General features: G+C 43.5%; 1 long non-coding RNA gene across 2 annotated transcripts in view; it reads left to right on the top strand.

Annotated features, from left to right (window-relative positions):
• Positions 1 to 16,225, top strand: part of LOC106042080 (uncharacterized) — a 61,937-nt gene extending 45,712 nt beyond the window's left edge. For both annotated transcript variants that reach the window (XR_007169220.2, XR_007169219.2), the window contains one exon: positions 15,517 to 16,225. This is a non-coding gene — a long non-coding RNA (uncharacterized lncRNA). The remainder of the gene's footprint in view (positions 1 to 15,516) is intronic.
• Positions 16,226 to 17,338: the final 1,113 nt, after the last annotated feature.

Raw genomic sequence — 17,338 nt, 5'->3', positions numbered from 1 at the left:
GCTGGAGCCAGCCAAGGGCTGCACCTGTCCCTTGTGCGTGGGAAGGGGGGAGATTGTGGGCTTAGGGCTCATGCACTGATAGCAACGGGCAGCTTTGCACAGTGTTTTGATGGGAATTGTACAGAGAGTGCCGCAGTTTTTAATGAGGGCTCTCCCTCCTTCTCATTTCCTTAGTGGAGAAGGGGTCACATCATCCTGACTGAACTTTAGTAAAACTTTGTAAATCTACAAAGAGTTGTGTCTGGTTTCCTCCATGTTTGTGCAACATTCCCAGTCACTTTTGTGTCACTCAGGTTGTATAGCTGTACATGGCTGCTTTTTTGGTTGCTTCTGTCTGCTTTAAAAAATGCTGTTATAAAGAGTCAGCTAGGATCCCACCTCTGACTTTTGTTTCACAGCTCTAGTCACATCACTAAGTAGAACCCCCCAAGTTGTGTCTCTCCTAGTTATTTCTTTGATAATGTTTTTGTTTTTTTTTTTCCTACCTTACCTCTTCTTGGTTTTCCCACCACAGTGCTGCTGCACTTAGCATCTGGCCTAAACTCTGGAAGATAAGAAGTCAGATGTGGTATCGGCTCACAAACTGAAAAGTTTTTAACCTCATTACCTTGAGTAATGATCCACACCAGTCACAAAAAGGAGAAAGCTGAAGAAAACCACAGGTGATGGTATTCTTAAAGCAGATGATTTTATTTTTTGAAGGGAAAAAAAAATAGTGGTGAAATATTTTCCTGAAAAACACATTGGAACACCTTGTGCAGCATATTACCTGTACACAAAATTGGATGCTCATACTAAGGTGAACCACTGTGCTCTTAGGGCTCCATGCCATTTTGCTTGCTGATCTTCATATTGCCTGGGAGAAAAAGAGAAGAAGGTGGGAGGAGGTGATGCGCAGAAGCCATTGGCACCAGAGGGAGCAGGCTGAGATCTGGTGCTGGAGCAGGACAGGAGCACAACTTTTCTTCTGTGTCAGTCACAGAGAGTTTCAAACTTGAAATTGTGTTATGAAGCCGTGAGCTGGCCAGATGGAAATAAGTCTCCATACAATGGTACATGGAAAAACGAGTTCATCATGTTCTGTCTTCACTTTGAGGCATTCTTGGCAAATTTAGCCACATCCTGGAAAGAGTGGAGGGGAGGAAGAGCAGAGGGGAGCCAGTAGGCAAATGGGGCTATGGGGTTTGGTTGTACAATGCTTAGGGAAGCTGTTCAGCTGCAAAGGAAAATATCTGATTGCTGAGACAGAGTGTACTAGATAATTATGCTTATTTTTTGAACCTCAGCACCACTTTTCAGTATTTCTTTTACCACTGTTTTTGTTTTTGTTTTTCTGCAGAGTACAGTGGCAAGAATCCTTCCCAGACAATGGGGTGTAATGGTTGCAGCTAGATCTGTCGCCTACTTACGTGGCAGGTGGGGCTAACTAAACAGTTAGGAAATAGCACTGCTTTCATGATTGGTGTCAGAAGGTAAAACACAATAAACTCTATTTTTGATATTACAGGTTTTTGGTTTTATTGTTGTTTATATATATAGTTACACCAAAAATAGTTTTGGTTCATTTGTCATTTCCTTTTTTGGTTGACACACGGTATTTAGCTATTCAGTTCTCTGTTGTTCCAGCAAATAGTCAGACAATTTTTAAAATAAATGTTCCCTTAGAGTTTGCATATTTTTCCTTCTGTTCATTTCTAGGTCTGGGAAATGGAAAGAGACTTCAGAAGCAGCCCAAGTTTATTTTAGAAGCTGAGCTATGTTTGCCTTTTTTTTTTTTCCTTTAACCATGGTATTGTTTTCTCCATTTTATTGTCTCAGAGTTGATGTCAGATATGATTTTTTCAGGGTACACTTTGGGTTTTCAGGATATCTAAAAAACTTTTTTTTTTTTTTCTGGATCATAGAAGTCAGAATCCCTTTACTGCCAGATGATTAATGTTCACCCGTGCTATTGAGCTGGATGGTCACTAGACTTTTTGCATAAATTTGATCTATAATGTTCTAGCACAACCATTCTCCTCCCTCTCTCTTTGTCTCATTTCTCTGTTGTTTACCCTGCTTTCCTGGGGAGATGGTGCTTATGTAGCCTCAGCCTCCGTCTGTCACTTTGGTGACTTTTGAACTCTGTCAATTTAAATCAAATTTGCGAGAGGTCAAGAGGGAGGTTCCTGCACATTTCATGGAAGTAGGAGGTCTGTTAACAGATGGCTGCACTAACAGTATTGGCCAAACTCCCGAGTCGTCCTGCACATCCTGTGCAGATTCAGGCATGAGGAATGGATGCTCTGCTCGGAGCTGGATCCCAGGGTGATTCAGGGCCGGCGGAGTTGCAGTACTGATGTCCATGTGCTTTGTCCTGTGCTGTCAGTGCAGTCACCTTCTCTTGCCTCGGGCTGCGGCCACTGCAGATTAGAAGCACAGTGCAGAAGGAGAGGAACTTTTGGGAAGAAACTGCAGAAGTCCACCAGCTGGCATCGTGAGTGGTCACTGTCCATCGTGAGTGGTCACTGTCCACTGTGTCTGTGCCAGCTTTCCAGCCACCGACAGACATAGCAGAGCCTCCCTCTTGGAGCAGTTGGTTGCCCCTGGAGGAACTGCAAGGATCATCTGACATTACAAGGAGGTTTTTTAGAAAGAGAATGTCAAGAATGTCTACCTAGAAAGCTCCTCAGCATATATATATATCAGAGAAATGTTAGAGCCAGTTTGAATCAGAACATGACACTGTGCATGCCTTCGGTGTACCATCACTAATACACTAATACACCTTCATGTGAGGCTCAGATGGCTGGAGTTTACATGCTTGTGGTGATGCTATGCTCCTCAGTCCTTGGGAGGCAGTCCTGAATGGGCTCTGAACCCTCCCAAAACTCCCCGATGCCTTGAAAGCAACATACCCTGTTCTGCACCCAGTAGTGCTTGAAAAAGCCATGCTGATCTCTACTGAGCACAGGTGTTTACATTCAGACAGTGCTGTGTTAGGCACCTGAATATCACGGGCCAGCAGGTTGGGTGTTTTGGATCCTGCACTGTTAGCTCAAACATATTTTTGCAGGCTGACAGTTAATAAATACTGCTGCAAGCACATGTTTGCACTGTGCTTGTGTGCTGCTGCAGGCAGAGGGATGCCTTGCTGCACAGACACAGAAACACTGCTGAAGGCATTACTGCAGGTTTGGGTGAAATGTGTGTTGTCAGAACAGGCAGTTTTCCTTTCACCGCTCACAGATCTATGTCTTTGCTGGGATTTAAGGAAGCCTTCAACATCCTGACTCATCTCCTCATCCCAAAGTTTATTTAATAAAAGGAGGGCAGCATACACTTGCATGGCTCCAGGTACAGCTGGCAGCTTGCTAGCAGCCTAGAAGCTTTTATTTATTTCTAAGGAGTAGGAATAAGCTGAAACATTTCTATCCAACTGATTTTCTTATGTTAGACATCATCACACCAATAAAAACAAGAGGGGCTGAAGAAGCAGTGAGATGTGATTATTTCTGATGCTCTCGCTGAAGTTTTATGGTGCATTTTTCAGTCTTGATTATATACCTCGAGGCACAAAACTGGTTAAAGCAGATCTTATATCAGTTTACATTATTTCCTTGGCCTTATTGCTATTTTTTTCATAGAAAATTAAAAAGGAAAAAAATGACTTTTAGGGCCTATCATTTTAGCAGATAGCCTTTCTTGCTAAAATGGTCTTATCTGCTGTAGTTTTTGAATGTTTGGCATTCATTGCTAGAAATGTTACCATTTATTTCTTACTCTGAATCCATCTTGATACAAAATTCAAAGCACATCCTATTTATAGTCCAGTTTTGAAAAGACATAAACATGGATTCCTGGATTCACAGCCTCAAGTATGAAGCTAAATATCTACTTAAGTTTTTGAGGAATGCCCGTTTGTGAATCACAACAGTTAATTTAATGCTGCATTTTTCTATGTGCCTTAGGTACTGCAATTTGATAAATCCATAACGAACTGAGTCACCAGCAGAACTTTTTCTTCTGTTTCCTGTTACCTCATGACAAAAGAGCAAAAATATGCCAGAGAAGTTTTAGCCAATATGTGTTTGGGGTTGGTGGAATTGATGAAAATCATTAGTTACTGAAAACCTGAAACCATAAACTACTGCTCAGTTTAGTCCTCAGAAAAAGTCAAATATCAAGGGAAAAAGGAAAATAAAAAAGAAATTCATCTCACAGGTACACCAGTTAGACTAATTAGTAAACAACTGCAAAAAAAAAAAAAAAAAAAGCTTTAAAATAAAGAAGCATGAATCATTCAGTGGTTATTAGTTATAACAAAATTTATTTTTTAATTTTAAAAATATCTTCATGTGGTCAGTAGAAAAGTAAGGCAAAACAAGAAGTAGACCAGAATGCAGAATTAAATTTACAGAAACTGTAGACCAATGAAATGAGAAAAATATAAGCTATGGACCAGAGAAATGTGGGCAGAAGCAGACCTCATTTATGGAAAGCATTGATCAGGAAAGCGAGAGTGTGAGGATACTCTGAGCAATGTAGTGTTTTTACTGGATTTACAGATTAATATCTTCCTGGGGTGGGGGGACCTCCCTGTATTCTACATTTCTTACTCTATGTTCAGGATATTAAAGGATTTAGTAATTCCAGTGTGTCAGCTTTTGAGTTTTACCTGAACTCCAGTTATCAGTTAGCAAGTAGTAAATACAAGAAGGACATAGGATGTGATATACTGCCCGTTTATTGCTTCTCCTTATAATGACTTATGCATGACAGTGGCTGATAGCTCTGTGGCCAATTTCTTTAGACAGAAAAAAATTTCTAGAGTGGAACCTGCTCTGTAGAGAGAAATACCTTCCATTTTCATCCTCAAATCCATCCGTTTACACTGAAAAGAAAACCCATGGAAAAACAATTCCTAGATAAATAATAAAACAAACAGAGGTTGTTGCTCTTTTCTTGGGTCTTCATGCTGTTGCTATTTTCAACTGCACAGCAAAGAGCAACACTCTGGAAACAGTAAATGGCTCTGGCTGCCTGATAGTAACCTGGGGCTCCATCCTGCAGAACAAAAATGAAATCTAAGGGCAAAAGTAATGCAGGGTACAGTGCAGGAGAAAACTACTTAGTAAATATTTGTAATTGGGACATTTCTGGAGCATGCATAAGCATGCTAGAAAACTGATAAAGCCCCTGGGACCCTTCCCTGTCTTTTCAGATGAGAACTTGAAAACTCAGTTTTTGCTCAAATGCCCTTACTACAAGTGTATCTTCAGATATGAGAAAAGAGTTGGAAGGGTACAGAGTAACAGATGACAAGTATGTGATAGTGATAAATGGGAAAAAAAAAAGGAGCAATAAAAAGATTGTACTTAAAACCCACACAGTTAATTGGAATCCAGTCAGTGCTTTCTTTCTTGGAAAAAGAATAATAATTTGTCTTCAGCTTTGGCAGAAGAACAGCATGCATAAGAGCAAATAATATTTGAAAGTAGAACAAGCCGACATGGCACCAAGTGAGATAAATGCTTATCTCATAATCATTAACTCCTGGCCTAGCTACTGCTTTGCATTGCCAAAAATTCCGGGGTTGGAGAGGAGTTATACAGGCTAAAAATAATAGTTCCAAGGAGCAGCATCAGGAAATACTTGCAACTGAATTTTTCTGTGATCACTGAAGTACTATAAAAACAAATAAACAAAGTACATCTCCTCTTGGTTGTCCTAAATCACAGATTTGGTGTGATGGCTTCTAAGTTTTGCTGCAGAAATAGCTAATGCCCGTGTTATTCATAAACCAAGTGCCTGCTTTTGTTGGACAATCTTTTCCATCATTACCTGTCTGAACAAAAAATCCCTGCTGTTCCTAGAAGGGAGGGAAAGTGGTCACAGCAGCTTCTAGACAGCAGATCAAAAGTGTTCTGCACTCCTGTCTCAGCACGAAGCCGATCTACTGTGTTAAGCCATCTATTTAGCAAGATAACCATCTGTCCAGAGTAGGCTTGGTGAGGTAATGGTTTTATTAATTTCTTATATTAAGTAAGATGAGCAGATGAGGCTGCCTGTGGCATTCAGATATGAGAATTTGACCTTTACAAAATTATCTGCTTTCGTTTCTTGTGCAAAACATGATGATTTTCAGTGTGTCAGAGGCGTTACTGGATGATTTTTCTCAGGGCTTTGCAGTGAGCATAAGATATCAGGGTGGTAGTTCTGAATTTGTTTTCACATCTGCAGAATAGACACTTTATAATCACCAAAGCTAAAGCAGGAGAAAACAATTTCCTCCAGACTTTTGTATTTCCTCTATGCTGAAGGACATTGATTACAATTCACATGTTCTAACTTTGCTAGACAAAACTAAACTTTCTTTAAAGTCACATGCTTTTGGTTAGTAGAAGCTGTCACTTTCCTTGGTTGTTTGCTCAAAAGCTGCCATGCATCCTGTTTAAAAATGGCTACCTGTTCCTTAGTTGCATTTCCTTCTTAAATTTCCACCTGCTAGTTTTGCCAGAGCATTTCTCCTTGAACTTAAAAGCGCCTCTAGGACTCAGCATTTTCACTGCCTAAAGAAGCCACATGAATGTTGCTTTGCTAAACTGTGCAAATCAAACTTCTGAAGTCTTTCCCTGTACCTCTCTTCCAGCCCTGAAATCATTTATACAGCCCTTATCTTCAGTATCTTGACACTGTCAGCATCTTTTTAGCAATGTGCTAAAGTTGCACAGAATTGTACTTTGAGCAATGACTTCTATATTCATGGAAAAACAACAAAACAAAAAATTATATTTTGGAACGGATTTTAAGGTAAATTCAGTCTCCAGGATAATGAACAGCTAGGTAACACAAACTAAGAAAAAAGAGTTTGTGTTTTATTTTTAATTTATTGTATGTAAATTGTGGAGAATGTTGAAAATGCTGCTACCAAATACACTAAAATATTTAATGGGTATCCCTTTTATTTGCAAAAAGAAATGCTAACAACATTGTTCATTGTCTCCTGGGATTACTCAATGGACATGTCTGCAGGTGCCTGCAGTCCCCTGTGCAGAATGGCTGATACAGACATGCCTGGTAACGTGTACCTTTTGTGCATGTCTGTGTGTGTGTGTTCATTTGACTGCAATTGCTTCACCACCCTGAGCTTTTTGTTGTTGTTGTTGTTTTTAATGGCAAATTAAATGCTTAATTTGCCATTTCACTTTACTTCTGTTGTCTTCCACTGGATTTCAGTGCACTAGCAAATATTTGGGAGGCAAGACTAAATATTCCCTGGCTGCCATCAGCCCTTGAACATCCTGATCATTAAGTGATTTCCACCACCTTAGCTGAATAAAAAAGCAAAAGCAGACAGCATACAAACTGCCACCTGTATGCTCTAGCTCATGATGCTCCCCCAATTCCTTTACTCTCTCCATCAGAGATGTATGCCATGCGCTGTGCTGGGAAGCACCAAACCCAACTGCAGCTGCCCCAGGTGAGGAGTGGGCACTGACATACACTGACCTCGAGGGAGAGGAATGTCTGCTCAGCCTTCAAAAAGCTCAGCAGGTTGTTCCTGACAGTTGAGCACAGTTTTTGGCTATTTCTCAGGGCAGTATCTGTGAAGCTGTGGGTGCCCTAGGTTATATTTCTTTGCCTTTGCCACCCTAAGCTAAGCAAGGCCTGATGCTGTTACTTTGTACATGGTGGGTGGGTAAGCCTTGCTAGGGGGTCTGCAAGACATTCCTGCATGGCCTCTACATCTGCATGGGGATCTCCTTAGCCCATGGGACAGCCCAGTTTGGGCAGAAGGTGCAGGGCCCCATGGCTGAGCTGTGGCTGGAGTCAACGTGTCCCAGTGAAACACTGGGAACAAGAGCTATGCACAACGCGTGGTATGTGCTGCACACAATCCTTGCCTGTCCAGGAACACTGCGGTGGTGGCCAGGAAGAAAGACACAATCAGCTTCAAGGCTTGGAGGAATTCAAACCAACTTAGGGCATGCTGTAGCGGATACAGTGAGGAAAGGGACATTCCCACAGGGACAGGTTTTCCCCAAATTTACCTAAATTTGTTCTGAGCATATGTCTCATGTCTTACTCATTCGTTAAGTTTAGAGCTGCTGAAACACGATGCTTCCAGAAATGTCATCTCGTCAGCACTGTGGGGAAGCATTTCAGATTGAATGGGGAAAAGAACCAGGCAGCCATTTAACTTAAATGACACATTGCAGAAATAGCTGTGAGAAAGCCATAGCCTGTTGGCTATTCCCTTTCCCCTTTGCTGGCATTTGTTGCCAAGGTTCACATGTCCTGAACTGCAAGGGCAACCCCATCAGTTGACAGCAGATGAGGCCCTTGAAGCGCTGTTGAATAACCCCAACTCTGGCTGCTGTGGGTGGTGCATGTTGCCTTCAACTAGACCTTGCAGCTGGAGCACAACAAAGATATGCTTTTGCTTTACAAACCTCTTCCCAGAGAATCCAAGCTAGAAACAACCCAAACATTAATGATAGTAGAGAGAATAGACACAACTGGGAAAAGCTATTTAAAGGACTACCTCAGGAAACTGGTGTTTGTTAGTATGTTTTGAACAAGCTGATACAGAAAGATAGCTTAAAGCAATAACATCTGTCAGGTCAAAATCCAGAATATCTGTATGGCCCTGGTGAGCCATCACTATATCTGTGGAGCAGGAAGTTGAAGATGTGAAATTCACTGCTTCAGGATGGGTACATCCTGGGGCAATGCAAGCTGCTGGGTGCATTCCTGGTCTCTGGGGTCCACACAAGGCTGTGGGATTTCCCCTGCACCTCAGCTCGTTGCATGTGAAGATGCCATTCTCCACAGGGAGCTGCTTGCTCTTCTTCTGGTGGAATGAGGGTGCTTGGTAAAGAGAAGCTGTGCTGCCATGAGGGTATCCCCTCTTTTTGCCACTACAGTACACTTCGAGCCACTTACCTTTTCTGTAAGATGCTGCTTATGTGGAGGCTATGTTTTCTTCTCAGCTGTGATATGTCCCTGTGTGCAGAGTGAAGGTAAGGATCACTTTTATGAGCCTGTCACATGGGCTCCTCTGGGTTGAGAGATGAGCCTGTTACAGAACAAATGGTTTACAAGCCCCTGGTCCTCAGAAGGCCAAATTCCTGAATAGCTGTGTCCTGCCCCCGTGTGTCCTTCCTGGCTCAGGGAGAGTGGATGGTCTCCTTCCTTCCCTCCACCCTGAGCTGATGTTTCTGTGCCTGACCTTGCACATCCCTCTGGAAAAAGGTGACTTTTCTCATAAATAAATAAGCCCACTGTGCCCATACACTGCTCTTTGCAGCCAAGTGAAGAGATTTAGGCTTTCTGCTAACAGTTTTCATTCATGGAAGGGTGTTATTTGCTTTAATATTATACCTGTGGTACACCTACCTTAGTGCCAATGCTGAGGAGAGGCACAGCACACAGTGAACGATTCCCAGATCCAAGGGTTAAAATCATATGACCTTGTACCCGAAAATCCTCATTTTCCAGTTCGTGGCTATTAACGGTACCAGCATCCTGCTTGGAGGTGGCTGAACCATGCTCTGAGAGGAGGCCCCAGCCAAACTGGGCTCCTTAGGGTGTGCTGGGAGCTGCCAGGCCAGGGCTCAACAAGGGCCCTGGTGTACTGAGGCTTTCTGTAGTGGTTTGGTGGGGCTGCTTGCTTCTTGAGGCGTCACCAGACTTTGAATTTCACCCTCTGTGAGCCCACAGCCCCCCTGGCTTTTTCCCTTCTGTGCTTGAAGGAGAAGCTGCCCCTCAGTGGAGGCTGGCCTCCTGCACCAATTGCCCCAAAGGGACCAGGGTGGGTTTCCACCTGGCATTTAGCACACCAGGGAGGGGATGGTGGAGAATATTATCAGCTTCTTTAGGCACCTAAATTCAGCTGTGAAACCTCCATTTGCCCTCACTGTCTCCTGCCACAGAGGTGACACAGCCTGGACGTGGAGGTGGGTGCTGGACCCTCATGACCACCAGGGCAGCAGGGCACGAGTGCTCGGCAGGGCCATCACGCGTGCCCCATGTGCACCCCGGTCTGGGCACAGCCTTGTCCCCGTGTCTGGGTGCCCTCGGATGCCTGGGGGCTCTGAGCTGGGCCAGGCGGGCTTGCAGCCCGGGCTGTCGGATACCCGATCAGGTATCTCGCGTTTCTCTGCTGGAGCCATGCTGGCTCATGCATTTTAGGTCTCTTCTGTGCTGCCTGACAGGCGATGGCAGAGGAGAGCTGTGCTGTAGGTACAGACATGAGCACAGATGCTGCTGGTCTCTAGGTCCCAACTCTCATCAAAACCGCATAGAGCTTTCTGCAGCAGCCCGAAGGACTTTTTTTTTTAAAAAAAAAAAAAAAAAAGAAAAAAGGCACGGTTCCTGTAACTAGCATGCAGTTCTTACTAAAGAAAACCTTGTGAATTAATAGTAGAAATCGTGCACATTTTATAAAGTTGAAACAGCTTTAAAATGCAGAGATAAGTTCTCAGGGACATGATTATAAATGGATCATCAAAACTGCAAGGGAGAACACAGAGAAACACAGAAAAGGGGACTTTTCTCTGATTTTTTTTCTCTTCTGTAGATGTTTCTAAAGAATGCTTCTTTTCTTTTAAAGATTGCCAGACCTCTTCTTTAGTCTCTTACTGTTCTTGATTTTTATACAGAAACAGCTAACTTACAAATGCTGAATTTGCTGTATTACAGACTTTGAAAGACAGAAACTGATGGTTTAGTTTTTGGAGTGACATAGGTATGTTTTTGCAGATGACAAAATGTATCTAATTACAGTATCACATTTGTGATGTGAGTCCTCCACTGACAATTTTACCTGTCCAGTGTAATTATTACTTGCTGTCTAACTTCATTAGAAGTTATCCTCTTTAAAATTGTTACGATATTTAGGAGCCAGAAGATGTAATGTGAAGGCTATTTCATTAAAGCTCACTAAAATCTGGCATATTTCAGAAGATTTTTACAGGCTGCTCTCTATAAAACTGTATGTCTGTAGCCAGAATATGTGCAAGGCAGAAGTTTATCTGTTCGCTGGATCACTGCTGATTTTTTTGCATGACAAAAGAGCATATGGTTACTAGCTTACCCAAATAGGAGGAGATAAAGTCATTCTTCTTAAAGAAAAAAAAAATATATATGCTTTTCAAAATGCTTTTAAAATATACAAGTAAAATGTTAATGTGAATAATGCTAAGTCAGCTTGCTCCAACTGGGAATCTGCCCCATGTAGTCATAATCAGAGGGATGGGCATTAATCTGTTTATTCAACTGCACAAAGTTCAGCAGAATAACTGTTCTCACTAATTGCTAATGGGTGAAATTGCTGGTGCTTATAGGGAGACATTCTGGTAACAGATAATTAAGCGACTAAGTATTTGAAAATGTCAGGAGAGAAAAATGATCTTTTCACCTCACTGAGTTCATTTCTAACACTGTCAGCTGAGCTCACTCTGCTCCCATACAGTTAGCCTGCAGCTCTGCTGGGAGAGCAAAGAAAAGGAGGGAAATTGGGGAAAACCCCTTATTCTGTCCCCCCTTTGACAGCTGCTGCCTGTGCTTGAGGAGCAGAGCTCCAGACGTCAGCTGCATTCCCAGCAACGATTTGCAAACTGTTACAGGTGTCTCTTGCTTGCACTGACTTTTATAGATGGGTCTTGATCTTTGTTTGTTTCATGGCTGAAAGAAGTTGCTCCTTCCCAAGAGCAATGTCTCTGTGCTGCTGCACCCAGGAGACTTCCCTGTGGCTGAGACATGCTCCTGGTGCCTCTCCTTTTAAAGTGCTAGAGTGAGGGTGGGCAGGTTTTCAGCTCTACAGAAGGGAAGAATGCAGAGGGGCCCCTCTCAGACTTTGCAAGGTGGCTTGGAAGGAGAAGGCAATCCAGCCAGCAAGAGGACAAGAGCCCTAATGTGGTATTTTGGCCTCTCCACCACTTTAGAAATTCATTTCTGTACATGCAATAGAGATCTGAGTATGGCTGGCCAGTGCACGGGAGCACTGCCCAGCCCCTTGGGCCTCAGGGCAATGCAGCAAGTGCCTGACCTGCTGGCATTTCAGTAGCCTCTGGGGCAGCAGTATGAGCCCTGGGTACAAGGGCAAGGCCGCTGCAGGCAGAGCTTCAAAAGCTGACGTGTCACCCCAAGGTCCCAGCACCTGCTTCAAATCTAGCACTCTTGGCTGAGGATGTGGGACATGCTCCTTCTGCTCACGCTCTGCTGCAGCCCCAGGAGGACTGTGCATATGAAGCGCTGGTTGGCTGTTGAGGTCATGGATTTCCTGGCAGCAGCAGAGTTCAGATATCTCTGGTAGCTATTTCCACACATCATTAGAATGCCCCCAACTCTCTGGTCTCTCAGGTGTGAGCCTGTCCTTTCTGGCACCTATTTGCAGTACAATCCAACATGTCCTTGCAATTCTCTGTAATGCAGGCAGGGAAAGGGGAGGGTATTTCCCACATTTTGCCACTGAGCATAAATGGGTGTTTCTTGTTATATCTTGGTGATGGTGAATTTGTAATGAAAAGCAAGGTTTCCACCATAGAGACGTTGCATTGCTAATTTCCAAGTGTTGTCACTCCAGGAATCACCCAAATTCACCACCTCCTGCAGCCCTGCCTACCCACCCCTTAATGGTGGCATGCTGATGCAACATGGAGCACTTGTCTAGTGAAGGGTAACTATTACAGTGAAATATAATATTGCAGAAACTCCTGCCTCCAGAAATACCAGCACATCCTTGTCCAGTTGCTACAGTTGCACTGAGCGGAGAGCAGAGCCTTGTACCAGGGTCTGAGAGCTCACTCTGGATGCTGGACTGTGTTAGTGTTCAGCTGAAGCGAATTTTTCTCAATAGTCTGAAAGTTAAAAGCCTTTAAGTTACAAGGCTGTAAAAAGAGTGACAGATGTAGTCCATTACAGGTACACTTTGAAAACAAAATCTACTTTGCTCACACACACTCTCAGCCCACTCTAAAATCTCCCATCTCCAGTAACACTGCAGCGGGCAGATGAAAGCCTGCTCTTCAAGATCAGCCTCATGCAAAGCTGGCCGAGGACAACAGAACAGCTACTATGGGCTTTTATCAGACCCATGTTGTTTGTCATGTGAATAAAATGCAAGGCAGATGTTCTCTATAAATGATCTGCAGTGATGGGAGATGAACAAAAACACTGGTTCCTTGCAGCTGAGGGCATGGCTGGAGGGCTGTGTGTGAAGCCAACAGCTGGGGGCACTCCACAAATGGTTTTTTGTGCCAGTGGTCTGATAATGTATAATGCTCTGGGATGAAGGGCAGGTTCAGGTGCTCACAGTAAGGGCTTGGGCTTTTATTGTGTCCCACTGTTTTCAGTCTGGCTTGCCCACGACATGTGCAGAATAGCTGGGTGAAAAACAGGCTTTGTGATTGTGTGGACAGTCGAAAACAAATATGGTGGGAAAGCCACCAAATAAGCAATAAGAAAGCTTGAAGAATTTTACTGAATTAATGCCAAAATGCTGGCTGACCTTTTAAAGCTATTTAAGTTTCATTTTGGCTTTAGTTAACGTTCTCCAAACCCTTTTTCCCTTTTTAGGGGGGCACTTGGATCAGCTTTAAAGTGGAGAACGGTGTTTCAAAATAAGGAGTAGAGACGTTCAACATCGGATGAAAATGGTACAGCATTGTAAAACAAATCTCTGCATGTCAAAGCCACAAAAATTATGAGCTTTGATATTCTTTTGCCATTTTTTTTTCCTTGGAAACTTATCAAGTTTGACCATGTTCTTTAAAATATTGCTATTTAACAGATCTACTCATTGACAGAAAGACTCCTTCCTTACCTAATCCAGAGTCAAAGCTGTGAGCTGCAGTCCTGTGAGTTAAGGTGTTTGCACTGGGGCTGCAGCAGGCTCATGTCTTCCTCTGACATAAATTCACCAGTGAGACTTGCAGCTCCGGGAAGAGTAAAATCAGTTGAGCTACATAGTTGTAAAACCAGAGCTACTCAGTGGGGAATCAGGAATAGGCTTCTGATTTTACACCACAGGGGCAAAGAAAAAGGAGTTTAAAGTTAATTAAAATCAAAAGAATCCCTTTGTAAATTATGTCTCAGGATGTCGGAAGGGAAAGGACAGAGGCAAATGAATATTTAAGAAGTGAAATTTAACTAATTCTGGTAGGAGCTGGTATTGCTCACCTTTGGCCTCACCATCTTTCTTACAGCTGAGGGGTGCTGCTTATGCAGGGTCTGCTTCCAGGATGCTTGAGGGGCGTGGAGCCCACCACCCTCTGACAAAGAGAAGTCAGAGGTTGGACTAGATGATCTTGTAGGTTCTTTCCAACCTTGTGTTTCTATGATTAAGTCAGAGGAGCTGCACCCACCCTGCAGGGACCAGGAGGGACCTGCTGTCTGCAGGGAAGCTGTGGCTTAGAGCATCCCTACTTTCATCTCCCTGGACAAGGGGAGCTATAATCCTGCCCGGGAGATGCCATTTGGCACCAGCCATCATACAGCACCTTCTGCTAGTAGGAGGCCTCCTTGTACAGCCTGGAGGATGCCGTCTCCAGCACAAAACCTGCACGGGTCCCCCTGAATGAGCTCAGTCTGATGTAAATCCATTGCTGGGTGCCATTGGCCAAATTATGCTGTCACCTGCATAAACCTGCATAAACCCAAAGTAGCTCTGCTACTTTGTCTGAGGAGATAATCCAGATTTATGCCACACTGATTAGCAGCAGAGTTTGTTCCTGTGATTTTTTAATGCCGTGACTGCAGGTTTACTAGTCCTCAGGGTCTGGAGCAAAAGTATTTGTATTTACTTGCTCTGAATTTAAAGTGCATTTTGCTGTGGTCCTTTAACTAAAGCATCCTTCGGAAGTGTGGATCTCTCAGATCAATATATCCTCTTCTGCCAGTGAATTGTGGCTGAACGTCCAGAGCCATGCAGGACCCATAAAGTACCAGTCTGTAGTAGAATTTCACCTTGGTGAATCTAGCATCTCCCAGCATGTTATATCTGCCGTTAGTCCCTGACCTTTCAGAGGGCTCAGCAACCAGCAATCCCACCCATCTGCAGGCTGCTTTGTTGCTGCTTCAGGTGGTGGGTAACCCACTGTCCTCCCTTGGGTGGGTTATTACAGCAAATCATCACCCTTTGCCAGTGAAATGAATCTATACCAAAAATCCCATGAGTGCATTTTTGGTGAAAATATCTGGAAACACATTTTTCCACCTCTCGTGACCGGCTTTTTAACAAAACAGTCTGGATTTTCCTGCCTGTAGGTGACAGCTTTATATCTAATTGAGAGTTACCTGCAAAACATTGTCACAACTATGAAGTCCAGCAGGATGGGGACTTGCCACATGCACCTCTCTGGGAATATTAACTACTAACAGCACTTGGCTCCCAAACCGTAAAACCTCTGCCTGTGGAGGGTGGCTTCTAGGGCCAGAAAGTCACTTTGCAAACATGGAGTCTGGGAGGGGGACAGCAGGCATCAAGTAAACACGAGGACTTATTCCCATCTTTAATTCTGTTTTATTCAGGTGCTGCGATCTGAAAGGAAAGGCAAAGCTCTGAGTCCAACTGGGAAAGCGATCCCTGGCAGGACTGAATGATGTCCTGCCTCCCGAGTTCTGGTTGTGCTGCTCATCATCCCTTTATGATGGAAAGAGTCGCTGCTGCAATCTTTCTAGAAAACACACTTCGGCTGCAGCTGAGGGCCTTAAAGCAACAAAATGTGACAACTCACCGAAACACACAATTTAAATAAAAAATGGAGCAGACAAATAAAGGCCTCCAATGAATAGCGTTAGTTTATAATAAGAAAGGGAATTGTAATTTAGTCATGGTTGAATGTTTCCCATTTCCTCTTACTGCTCATAGCCCCTCTTTATAATTGTGCTTTTGTGGAGAGAGAGGAGTTGGTATTCTCAGGGGCTTTGGGAATATCCTTGCTTTATCCTGTAAGTACCTGTCTGTTCCCTCCATGGCACAGCCTCTAATCCTGCCCTGGATGCATTGAGACAAAATGAGTTGCTAATTTCATGGTTGAAGTCAGAAGAGATAATATCTGCTCAATTCCCTGCATAAAAGCTGCTCTCCAGCATAAGCCTCCTGGAATTCTGCTTTTGTGCCCTCAAAAGGATCTGGATACGAGGATCTGGTCAGGTGGCCATGATCTCTGGGTGTACTAAAAAATAGAATGTCCGGGTTGCTTGATACTAAATAAAAATTTTAATAAGAGTTGGGTCAAAGAAAGCTTTTCATTGCCTTCCCTTTTTATTCTCAATGTATGCTCTAACCATGCCTGTGGAATACAGCTTGTCCGTGCACGTAGGTACAATCTGATTCATGTTGACACCTTGTAAAGACCGGGGAGGTGTTATTCAGGCAGCTGCAAGGGCACTTCTCGGAGAGTGGGAAGGAACACTGTATTATGCCCCCTCTAATGCGAGCTTTTAAAGGTTACCGTATTTGTACAGCGTGTTCAAAGACATCAAACTCAGGCTCCAGCAGGAAGCAGAGTCAGGAGAGGGTTAAGGAAGGCAGCGATGCCTGATGTTAACATCTTTCCTCTTTTTCAGCTTTGTAAAAGATAAACGCTTCAGATTTCAATCTGTGGTTCCCAGCAGTGCTTTGGGAACACTGCAGTAGGCCCGCAAAAATCGCTAATGCTGGGCCAAGCCGAGATAATGCGTCTCAGCAGGAATGACATAATGCCCTAAAAGAAGACTATGATGTAATGCATATCTCAGAAAATCAGAGCCAATTTCCGTTACCAAGCCTTGAAGTCTAGCGCTAATGCTGCAATATGCAAAACTTTGGGGGGGGGGGAGGGGGAATGGGGGTAGATCTTTTCTACTTTTTATTTTTATTTTTTATTTTTGGAAGAATAATTTTGCAAGGCTTACAGCACTTTGTGCACTCTGCATCAGTTGCTAGAGAAGCTTTTCTCTCTCTCTACACACTTCTTGCAGTTCAGGTGCATGCTGAAAGCCATTAAGCATTTCACCTTGGTTGAGGTGCCTGCAATACATTAATACAAATGCAGTAATTTATAGCATTAACATGGCTGTTTATGCAGGTGAGGCATAAAGCGTATATAGCATATTACAGTAAATCCCGCTTAATGAAGGTGTTATGTGGGGATTTATTGGAATCACTAATGTCTCAAGGAAAAGTTAAGCAGTATTTGTGCTAAGCTCAGCTTGGGCATCAGCCAATGTGACTCCTCAGTCCTTGGTGGAGTTGCCCCCCCCCGGGGAAGGTGAGCCAGATTTGGGACCGTGCAGTTTGTAAGCCATCCCGTCAGGTTTTCCTGTCTTTCCTGTCTTGTGTTAATACACACGCAGCTAGAGCAGCAAG

The sequence above is a fragment of the Anser cygnoides genome, chromosome Z (genome assembly GCF_040182565.1).
Source record: "Anser cygnoides isolate HZ-2024a breed goose chromosome Z, Taihu_goose_T2T_genome, whole genome shotgun sequence".
NCBI lineage: Eukaryota > Metazoa > Chordata > Aves > Anseriformes > Anatidae > Anser > Anser cygnoides.
This window is presented reverse-complemented; position numbering and strand designations above follow the sequence as displayed.